The 10396-nt window shown below is 54.7% G+C and overlaps 1 long non-coding RNA gene across 1 annotated transcript; it reads right to left on the bottom strand.

The window, feature by feature from the left end:
* Nucleotides 1-714: 714 nt before the first annotated feature.
* On the bottom strand, nt 715-9843 carry LOC141371175 (uncharacterized). The gene is made up of 3 exons (XR_012375928.1): nt 5511-9843; nt 3451-3505; nt 715-3144 (listed from the first exon to the last, which is right to left on the bottom strand). It is a non-coding gene; the product is annotated as an uncharacterized lncRNA (long non-coding RNA).
* Nucleotides 9844-10396: the final 553 nt, after the last annotated feature.

The raw sequence follows: 10396 nt of genomic DNA, 5'->3' as shown, positions 1-10396 counted from the left end.
TGGCTTTCTGGCTTTCCTTGAAAAAGCAAAACCAGATGTGACCACATTGGGCCCAAATCTTTGCAGGCAGGAGTGCCAAGGGGCTGGGTAGGGGAGGCCCCCGCTCGAGTCTGGGCTCTCCGGCTGGCCGCAGTCCTCACCATCCCCTATTGCCCCTCAGCACACTGGGCTGTCTCTGCTCCTCTCCCCCACACACCCTGCTTCCCTCAGTAAGGTCTCATGTTTGACTTCCTTGACACTTGGTTTTGTGATCCTTGGTCCAAGGAATGAAGTCCCAGCTCCTTCTGAGTGTACAGTGTCTTCTGATCAGGCTCCTGCGTACATCTCTGACTTCATCCCTTGCTTCTCCTGGCTTGCTCCTTCGACTCCGGTAATAAGACACTGCTTATAACTTCCTACAATCACAACGCTGTTATTTTTCTCTGTGCCTTTGCCACCTCCCTTTTATAGCTGGGTCCCACTCACCTTTTTATTTTTCTTCTACTCATCTTTTTTTTTAAGCTTTTATTTATTTATTTATTTATTTGGGGGGGGAGGGAGGGAGGGAGGGAGAGAGAGAGAAACAGCATGAGAGGGGAGAGGGCCAGAGGGAGAAGCAGGCTCCCCGCTGAGCCGGGAGCCCGATGCGGGACTCGATCCCAGGACTCTGGGATCATGACCTGAGGCGAAGGCAGTGGCTTAACCAACTGAGCCACCCAGGTGCTCCTTTTCTACTCATCTTTTTAATTTTATTTTTATAAAAGATTTTTTATTTTTGCGAGGGAGAGAGAGCATGAGCAGGGGAAGGGGCAGAGGGACGAGGCTCCCTGCTCAAGGGACCCTGGGATCATGACCTGAGCCAAAGGCAGACGCTTAACAGAATGAGCTCATCTTTTAAAGCTCAGCCATAGTGGTTGCCTGGGGTGGGGGTAGGGAAATAGGGACTGCGAAGGGACGTGAAGGATCTTTCTGGGGTGATGAAAAGTTTCTATATCTTGACTGAAGTGGTGATTACACACATATGTGCATTTGTCAAAATTCATTGAACTGCTCATTTAAGATGGGTGCATTTTGTCATTTATAATTTATACCCCAATAAAATAAATTCAAACAAAAGCTCAGCCCAGTGCCATCACCTCCGGGACGTCACCCTGTGTGCCCAGGCTGGGCTAAGTGCCTTCTGGTCGGCTCTGGGAGAACCTGGAACCATGTCTGCCCTATCACTCACCACCCTGGGTTATAAAGAGCTGATTGTGGCAGTCTCCTGTGGGCGGCAGCCCATTCCCCTGGGACCACTAGCCCCTAGCCCGGCATCAGGCACATCCTAGGCACCTGGTGTGGATGTCCAGGGGGAGTGGCCACAACTCGAGCTCGTCTCCTTTCTCTTGGGCTTTGGGTTAAGAGTCTCTGGAGTCAGACAGATCGGGGTCTAAATCCCATCCTGCCAGCCACTAGCTGTGTGACCCCGGGCAACTTAGGAGAGGTGCCAATAATGATGGAACTCCCCTCACAGGCGTGAGGCTTGCTGGGCGCACAGAAGACTCCCCTGAAAAGCTATCATTCCCTCGGGGCCAGGCCCTGTCCTAAAGGCTTTCCTCGCACAAACGAATGCAAGGCTCACCCACCCTCTGTTATCCCCAGGGTGAGGAAATTGAGGCACAGGATAGGTGAGCACCTTGCCCAGGGCTGAGCTGGTGGGGGAGGCGGGTGCAAACTCGGGCGGTCTGACTCCAGCCAGAGCACGTGGCCACTCTACTGGACCTGATCAATGGCACCTGCTAGTTCTATTATGCTTCTCTTTCTCCCTCGTCTGCTCCCCTGGTGCCCCTTGTCTTTAACCATGTCCCAGAACCATCTCCAGTCTTAAGGTCATGGTCACAGTCAAAGGGAAGCCTGCAAAGGCAAGATTTTCTCATTCCCCACAGAGTTTCTGGATGGAAAACAGGCTCTTCACCAGGCAAACACCCGCGTTGTGTTGACAGGAGCCAGGCGGATTAACTACGCAGACGGCTCAGCTCAATTCACAAACATTTAGCCAACACCCATGATGTGCCAGGCAGTAGTCTGGCACCAGGGAGCAGGGGAGAGCTAGGAAGATGGAGAAGGAGGCACCCCAGCTGGGAGAGGCAGAGGAGTCTCTGAGAGGGCTGGAGGTCTGGGGGAGAGAGCCATGGCAGGCCCCAGCCCTCACTCTAGCGACCAAGATTTTTGGTTTAACCCCCATCTGGCCTGGGCTTTGGGGGTCTGGAGGTGATGTTTGTCATTCTTTTTGGCCGCCCAGACCCTAAGAAGTTGGGGGGAGTCCCACTCTAGAAGTACCTGTCTCCTGCTAAGGAATCCCAACACTTGCTTTCCCAGAATCCCTTGCAGCCAGGGCACAGGCCCGTGACCCACACTCTACCAAGCAGAAGCTATGTCTGCGGGGGGCAAACTGTTGTGGTGAGGGTGGCCGCAGGCATGCCCGACTCCGGCGTCCGTGGTGGCAGAGGCTTTAGTGTTGTGTCCTCGGCGATGGTGGGCGAGATGGGGCACCCAGGGCTGCTGTGACAGCAGTGGGGTCCCTGGGATTCAATTCTACAGTGGGATTTTGGACGATACAATATTCCTGACTGGCTAGCTGCCGAACCTGCTCCCTGGCCCTGCCAGTGACTCTGACCGCCTTACCCAGAGCCACTACTCAAAGCCCAGCAGGGACCTGGAGATCCTGTGACTTTGCACCCCACTCCTGAGCCACCAGGACGGATGAGGAATGAAGAGACAGCGGGAGGGGTGTGTGCACAGGTGGGTGGGCTCACTCACCCTCCATTCCCACACTCTGCTGTGCTTTCTTTTCTGCACCGGGAAGCTGGGGAGCTACAAGCTAGTTGCCCAGATGCCCTCGGGTCCTGCAATGCGACACACTCCCATGAGACTTTGATTTGGAGCTGCGTTTTGAGGGGATGGAGGAAGGGCATGAGGTGTCCACTTTACTAGGGTTGATGGTAGGGCCACTCATTTGAGGGTAGCTTCCTGATCTGGCACTTTCTGGAGGCAGCCGCTCACTCTGGGCAGCCTCGTTCGGGGATGTGGTGTTGGAAGTTGTTCTGGAAAGTTCGGCCAGTCTGTCTATTCGGATCTTCTGGTGCCTTTGCGAGCTTCCTGTGCCCCCTTGATAAATTCTTTTTGCTGAAAGAAGAATCATGGGAGTCTGCCACCTACAGCCAAGAGCCCCCCCCCCCTGCCCTTGGAGGAGTCCAGCCCTTCCTCCATCCTCCCTTTGCTCTGCGGGTTCCCCATGGCTGCCCCAGCCTGGTCGGCTCATCCCTCCAGCCGGGACTTCTTCCTGGCTGCAGCCAATGGTCAGCCGTCTCCCCAGAGACCTTCTAAAGCCCAGAGCCATGGAAGCCTGGGGTCCCCCGAGGGCCTCTCTGCTGGGCCCTGGAGCTCTTTTCACAGCCTCAGCTGGGAGTCCGCGGGCAGGCGGGCGCTCACCTGCACTCATGACTCCCTGTGCCGGCCAGTCTGGAGAGAGCAGTCTCCTCCTTAGCTAGTTTAAGCAGAAAGGGATTTAGTACCAAGAATTCATTTACAGAATTGTCAGAAGAACTTGTGGGAGGGTTCTGCTTACCGAAGAAGAAAATGAGGCCAGGAAAAGAAAATTACTGGGGGCAGTGGGGCTGGTGGACAACGTGCTCCTGGGCGTGGCCACATCCCAGCTCCCCGCCAGCGCCAGCCCCATCTCAGCCCTGACCCCCTACACTGCCCCAAAGCCCTCCAGTGCAGAGGGGTTCGCTGGCTCTTTGTGGCAGCAACATGGAGCTCCTGCCCCAATCCATGCTGCCTGCGGGAGTGACCAATGAGAAAAAACCTGTTGTGGGTGATTTTCGTGTTTGTGAGCTTTTCATGAGCACAAAACCGGATGCCTCGATGGTCCCTTGGACTGATTTCTCCTGCAGGGGTTAGTTATGCAGGGCCAACAGATGCACAAAGAGAGCATGTAGAGAGCAGAAGTTCTGAGTCTCTACTGGGGTGTGTGTGTGTGTGTGTGTGTGTGTGTGTGTGTGTGTGTGTGTGTGTGTGTGTGTCTGTGTAGTGTAACCTGGTTTTACCCCCTTCCCCACCCATCCAGGCCCTCAGGAACGCATCCTGGAATTGAAATAGAAAATCACAGGGATAATAGGGTCGAACACACCCATTTTTACCCATACTTCAGAAATGGATACGGAAACACTAAAATCTGGACAAAACTCTAGAGCAATAAACAGACTTCAAAGTGTTTTGAAAAATAAATATTACACAGGACCAAGATATCCATGCGGGTAACCTACTTCAACGAGGTTTGGTAGAAAGTGCCCCATCACTGCTTACCGCGTACTCAGATGTATTCTACTTGATATATGTGTATATATATATATATAAAATACTGGTCATAGCCCATGAAATTGATTTCACTGCTCACCAGTGGGTCCCACCTTGCTGTTTGAAGTTCATCATCTTAGAGCATCTCCCCCCGCCTGGGGTTTTATAAAGGGGAGCAGGAGAGGCCAACTGCCCCGTGTGGAGAAGCGAGGCCAGAAGGAACAGGCGCCAGCCTTTGGAAGATGAGGTGGTGAGACAGGCGAGGGCTCCTGAGAGGAGATAAGGGGCTCTTACAAAGCCATCAACAAAGGAGGACCCCAGTGGCCACCGGCTGCCTCGGGGAAAGTGGAGACTGGTATGCAACATCGGCAGCCCAGAGGCCATGGCTTTGTGGTCATAGAAGTGTGGGGAATTTTCCAAGGCAGGGAGGAAGCACGTCCCTCCCTCCCCTTCATCCTTCCTCTCTGCCTTCCTCACTCCTCTCTCCTCTCTAACTTCCTTTTTTCCTCCAAGGCCTGGCTGAGCTGGCTTCCTGTCTGGACCCTCCTCTGTCCTGGCTCACGACCATGGCTGAGCCCCCTCCTCACTCCAGGCCTTGGGGTGCTGGTCCTCACTGTCCGTGTCAGCTCTGAGAGTTCCTGGGGTTGGCTGATGGCTGGGGGCCTGGGCCAAGGGGCCAGAAGGCGAAGAGCCTCAGAGGCCTGTCCATTAGTGGCTGGGTAGTAGGGGGTGGGGGTAGGGTGGAAATCTCCAGATGTTGGTGTTTAATGCTTTTCTACAGCACAGCCCATGGAATATTCATTATATGATACCAACATTTAGCTTCAGCAATGGAAATGTCAACTTTAATTATTTTCAAGGAGTCTTGATGGCTCTGGGAATAAATCAATATAAATAATGTTTTCATAAACTCTGAATCATGCTCCTAATAGCATTATATCTATAATTTTAATATTCAAAACAATTTTTCTTTGCATCTTAGCAATTAATTGTTGCCAAGTGCTCATTTCTCTGTTTTCTATTGCTGTCACCTCAAAGCCAGAGGCTGGGAGGAGGGGAGACACGTTGGCACAGGGGCCATCTCCCTGATCCTGAGACCATTCCTAAGTCTACTGCCCAAAGGGCCAGGCTTGGTACAATGTCTCTTCCCCAGAAAACCACCCCCTTTCCTCCCACCTATTTAGTTTACTCACCCTTCTGGCCCACTGTCTCCAAGAAGCCTGTCCTGACCACCACGCCTGGCAGGGATGGGTCCCTCCTTCACACAAACGTGGCATTCCCATCTGCTGCTCCCCAGGACAGACAGTGGGGGCCCAGGGGTCATCTAAGAGGCAGGGTTCTTATTTGCAGGCCACAGAGAAGGACGCTGGTGGATATGAGCAGAAATGGAATTTATTAAAGGACACCAGGGAGCTCAAGCTCCACAAGGGCCGGAGAATGCCACCTGGAGGCAATAGACGATGGGGAACAGGGTGTGGAATTCAGCTGCGGAGCCGGTCCAGAGGATGCCACTGATGCCCTGAGGTCCCGGCCTCTGCAGTTTGCACAGCAGATAAACGGGCCTGGATGCTGGGGAGATGCTGAATGCTCTTGGAAGAACTTCTGGTTTCAGAAACCAGCTGTGGCCCGGCCACCACTTTGCTGGAGTGGAGAACTCTCCCATTGGCAACCTCCCACTTAAATCCTGGGGAGGTGCGAGCCACCGGTGGGGCCTGGGGCTCTGTACAGCCAAGCTGCAAAGGAAGACGGAAGAGTGAATGTCCGCTGGTGGGCATTTCTGCCAAAGCGAGGCCAACTTTCGGCTTAATAAGAAGCAGCTTCCAGTGATGGACAGGTGGGACAAAGCATGCTACCGTGGCCACCGGCCCCCCCTGCCTGCTCCCTGAGGCCCTTTTGCAGCAGTGCTGTTTGAGGCCAGCATTTTCTCGGGAGAGAACCCACAAATGCAGCTCCCTGGGCCCTCCTCTCCAACCTGATTTCTGTCCCAAGCTGTGGGTTAGGATTCACTGTCCCAGGTCGTCGACTCATCTACAGGAAGAATGCACTGATGGACAGATGGGAGACTCCAGTCTCCAGGATGGTTATCATTCTCAATGTAAGTAAACAATTGGCCTTCTGGTTTTTAGAATTGGGTCCCTCGTGAGATTACAACCTATGAACCAGTGTCCCAGACCTGTCCCTTCTGAGCCACTAGCCACTTAGGGTCCCTTTTTCTAAGGCTGGTGACCTGGCCCCAGTTCCTGGTGATGGGATGGGGGCCGTCTGGACAGCAGCTGGCCCCTGTCCAGGACCCCAACCCAGCAGCACCTTTCCATTCCCACGAGAATAGGGTGGCGTCCTCCATCAGCCACCATGCATTTGAGAGCAGAAATCAAACTTGCAGCCTCTGTGAAGTCACTCAAAGGTTTAAAAAAGATCAAGCCCATTAATAGATTTATTGGAATTATCACCTTCACTTTAAAAAATGCGATTTGTTCAGTTGGGACTCTCTGGGAAATTCCAGACCCTATCCCTCTTTGGTGCTAATAAGCTGAACGATGGATGCCTAGTAGTTCTGCACTGTGGGAGGGACAGATGGATGGACAGACGGATGGATGGAGAGCTGCCCTCCAAGTCCAACACTGTCTGGGAGGGAGGGTTAGGAGTAAATGAGTCTCGACTATGGAGAATCTTTGAGCACAAGATTATTCTTTGTCTGGGATGGTTGGGGGACAAGCCAGAGTTGAATCAGAAGTAGGTAGATGGGTGGGATAATTTTCCTAGGTCCCTTTCTGGGCATTTTCTCTGAAGATGCCCAAAGAGTCCAGATCGTAAAAAGCAATGTGAGAGCAGGTGACGGGACTATTATCCCTGTGCGCGTTGTTCTAAGGGATCTACCAAAGGCACCAAATCATGTTCCCTTCATGCATGAAGACAAAGAAGGGAAATTTGAGAGCTCTCCTTTTAAACTGTGTTCCTTCTAACAAAGAACGAATACAAGCATTTGTGCTGTAGAGCCGTCCGTCCACTTGATGACTAGACCCAGGGCAACCAATTCATATTATCCCCAAGCAAGATCCTCGGAGATTAACTCTGCATCTCATTGGCCATTAATCTCCCGCATCAAGGGGTCGGGTGAGCATGTTTGCTCCTGGAGAACATGATCCCCAACTTTACTCTAGAAGTTTCTTCCTGATAGCTGCATTGTTTAAAATTCACCTACTCCGCCCTGCCCCGTTCTTCTCCCCTCCCTCTCACCAGTCCAGACTTTCCATTATAAGCAGCTGTAAGAGGAGGGGGGAGGTCCCAAGCAGAATTCTTGAGGGCATGGAAGCCTCACCCCATGAGAAAGGGCAACAGGACGGCACAGCAGCCTGGAATCGGGGGCTTGTACCCTGCAGCTTCAGCAGGGGGAGGGCGGACAGGGAGCAAGCAGGCAGGGGTGTGGGTCACAGAGGGAGGGACAGAGAACCGGGGGGGGGGGTGCTGTGGCCAGCATCCGTCGGCAGGCTTTGGGGGGCCCACAGGGGGCAGTAGGGCTGCCAGTTTCTTTTTCTCTGGAGCAGGCTTGAGAGAAAGGCCCTCTGGTATAGGGTAGGGGTGGGAGGAAGCCAGGAAGGGCTGTCCAGGTGGGTGGTACACAACTGAGGTCCTGAGGGCAAGGCCCTGGGCCCCTTCCCGGGCCCTCCCTATCTGCTGGGCAAGCAGAAGTGGGGGGCTCCCGGGGGGGCCTTGCTAGGGCTAGATCTCACCCCAACAGGCCCGGCTTGGGGGATGTCAGAGACAGTGCAGGAAGAGAGGCCTGGGCAGAGGGTAGCTGGCCCGGAGCATCTGGCAGGGGCTCCGAAGAGAGCAACATCATGCCCTCCTGCCAGCATTGGGTGATGGCCCCTGGGGAGAAGTGTCTGTCTACCTGGAGCTTCTGGGCCAGAGCCATCTCTCTGCAGGGTAGCCCCAGCTGCACCTGTGGCAGCTCAAAATGGGATGCTGGTGGGCTGTCTGAGCCTCCTGGGGGTGCTAGGTTGGTCACCAGCTGGATGGAGAGAAGTTTCTGGGGGAACTGTGTGCAGAATGGGGGGGATGGTGGGAGCGCTGGGCAGGCCAGTGGCAATTCTGTGCCGTTGTCTGTCATTTGGAGCCCTTGTCAGGCACCCCCTCCTCTGCAGAGGGCATCTGAAACTGTCTGCAAGGGTGACGTGGAAGGAGGAAGGAGGGTTCCAGAACGCTGCCCCCACCTTCCCCCACCTCACTTTTCTTTTACCTCTCCAAGCTCTCCACTCCTTTTTAAAGCCTGCAAAGAAGTGTCCCTCTCCTCCACCCCTTCAGCCCAGAGATGCCAAGGTTCTGCAGCTGATGTGCTTCCCTAAGAGGGGTCTCTGGAGCCTGGGGCCCTCCTGTGGATGTCCTGGGTGCTTCGAGGCCCAGGATCTGTGCTGACTCAATGCCACCCCACAGCTGGGCAGATGCTGAGATGCAAACTGTGCTGGCAGAATGTAGCCAGCTTGAGTGGAACACGGGGCTTGGGGGCCTTTGGGGCCTTCCACTGGCTCTCTTCACTTCTTTCTCAGGGGGCTGAGCCTGAATGGGACCCTCCCTTCTGGCTCTTCTCTCCGGTCTCCCCCTTCCCACCTCCCACCCGACATCCCAGCCGGTCAGAAAAAGTACATCCCAAGGGAGGTCTGGCCCTTAGCAATATAAAAAGGGGTCTGTTCTTAGAAATACAGTGGCCATTTGCCCAGGCCCAGAGACCCTTTTGTTCTGTCCTGGTAAGCCATCTTCCCAGGGATGGCCAGAAAGTGGCTTTTCCCCTCCTGCCGGCTCCTTACTGAAGCCGCTTCTCCATCTGCTTGCTGCTCATGACATTGCTGTTCTGTGCTGAGGTCCCGAGGCCGGGAGTTCTCCCACCGCCTGGCGACCCTTCCACAAGTCCCTCCTGCCCTGAGGCCCTGATTCTCCTCATCTGTAAAATGAAGGGGGAGTGGATTCCATCACTCAGCGGTTCCTTCTAGCTAAGAAATCCGTCTCTGTGATGATGTTGGGGATCGTGTAGCCTCAGTTCCTTTGTTGATAAAATGTGGAGAGCAATAAAACCATCCAGACGTGAAGTGTTGAGTACGAAGAGACCTCCCTCTGCTTTTTCTGGAACGAACACAGTTAGCCACCCTTCAAAGCAGGGAGGGAGCTGCCCGGTGCGCGTGGCAGAGCCCGGCTGGAACCCAGGGCTCTTCGTGCTCCCCATCCCTGCTGCCCACCCCCTGTGCTGCCACCCTTTGGGGCTGTTGGGAGGAAACAATGGGATGCTCTATGTCCGGGGGCCTGGTCCACAGGAAAGCCTGACACAGACGCACAGAGACTATCTTCTGTTCAGTTTAATCAGGAGGACCAGCAGCAGCTTTGACACCCAGCCACGCCCTGCCTGCCAGGGAGTAGACTCAGGTCTGCACAGAGTCCTTCTCATGTGACAGGAAAAGAGGCCTCCCAGGGGCTGCCTGTGCCGAAGAATTAATCCCTGATGGAAGGGCCTGGTCAGTCTCCGGTGAGGGACAGTGAGCCACCATGGAGCACACAGCAGTGGGCCCTGCCGCAGAGGCAGGTGGGAGGTGGGAGGTGGGGGCCCCGGGGCAAGGCAGCCATGTCTCCACGGTCCAACAAGGGATTTCTTGGAATGCTTGTGGAGAGAAAAAGGGCACTGATGAGTGCAACAGATACCCCCCAGCAGAGGTGGAGGGGATCCCCCCCACTTTGGGGTCTAGAAGTAAACAGCCAGGGTCCTGGCCTGAGTCTGGGTAGGGGGCAGTTCTGAACTAGGGAGTCCATGGGGGGAGAGGGGGGCTTCCACACACATAGGTCACCATGCTTTGTACTATGTGACCCCACTGACGGGGCCAAGGCAGCCCTCTTTCCCCTGGGGTGGTGACCCAGCCTGAGAAGCCGTTAGGTGGAGGGGAGCAGAGCCAGAGATGGAGATGCATGCTGGGATCCTGGCAAGGCTGTGCCTGGGTCCATGTTCCCGGCCCTGCTGTGTCCCCAATAAGCCCGTCTCCGGGAGGTCAGCCTACCCATTGGCCCCCTAGAGCCCCATCTCCCAGGTAGCTCCCCT

The sequence above is a fragment of the Callorhinus ursinus genome, unplaced genomic scaffold, assembly GCF_003265705.2.
Source record: "Callorhinus ursinus isolate GAN/ISIS: 27379988/994484 unplaced genomic scaffold, GSC_fseal_2.0 scaffold59, whole genome shotgun sequence".
Lineage (NCBI taxonomy): Eukaryota > Metazoa > Chordata > Mammalia > Carnivora > Otariidae > Callorhinus > Callorhinus ursinus.
The sequence above is the reverse complement of the archived record's forward strand: the minus strand, read 5'-3'. Positions and strand labels throughout refer to the sequence as shown.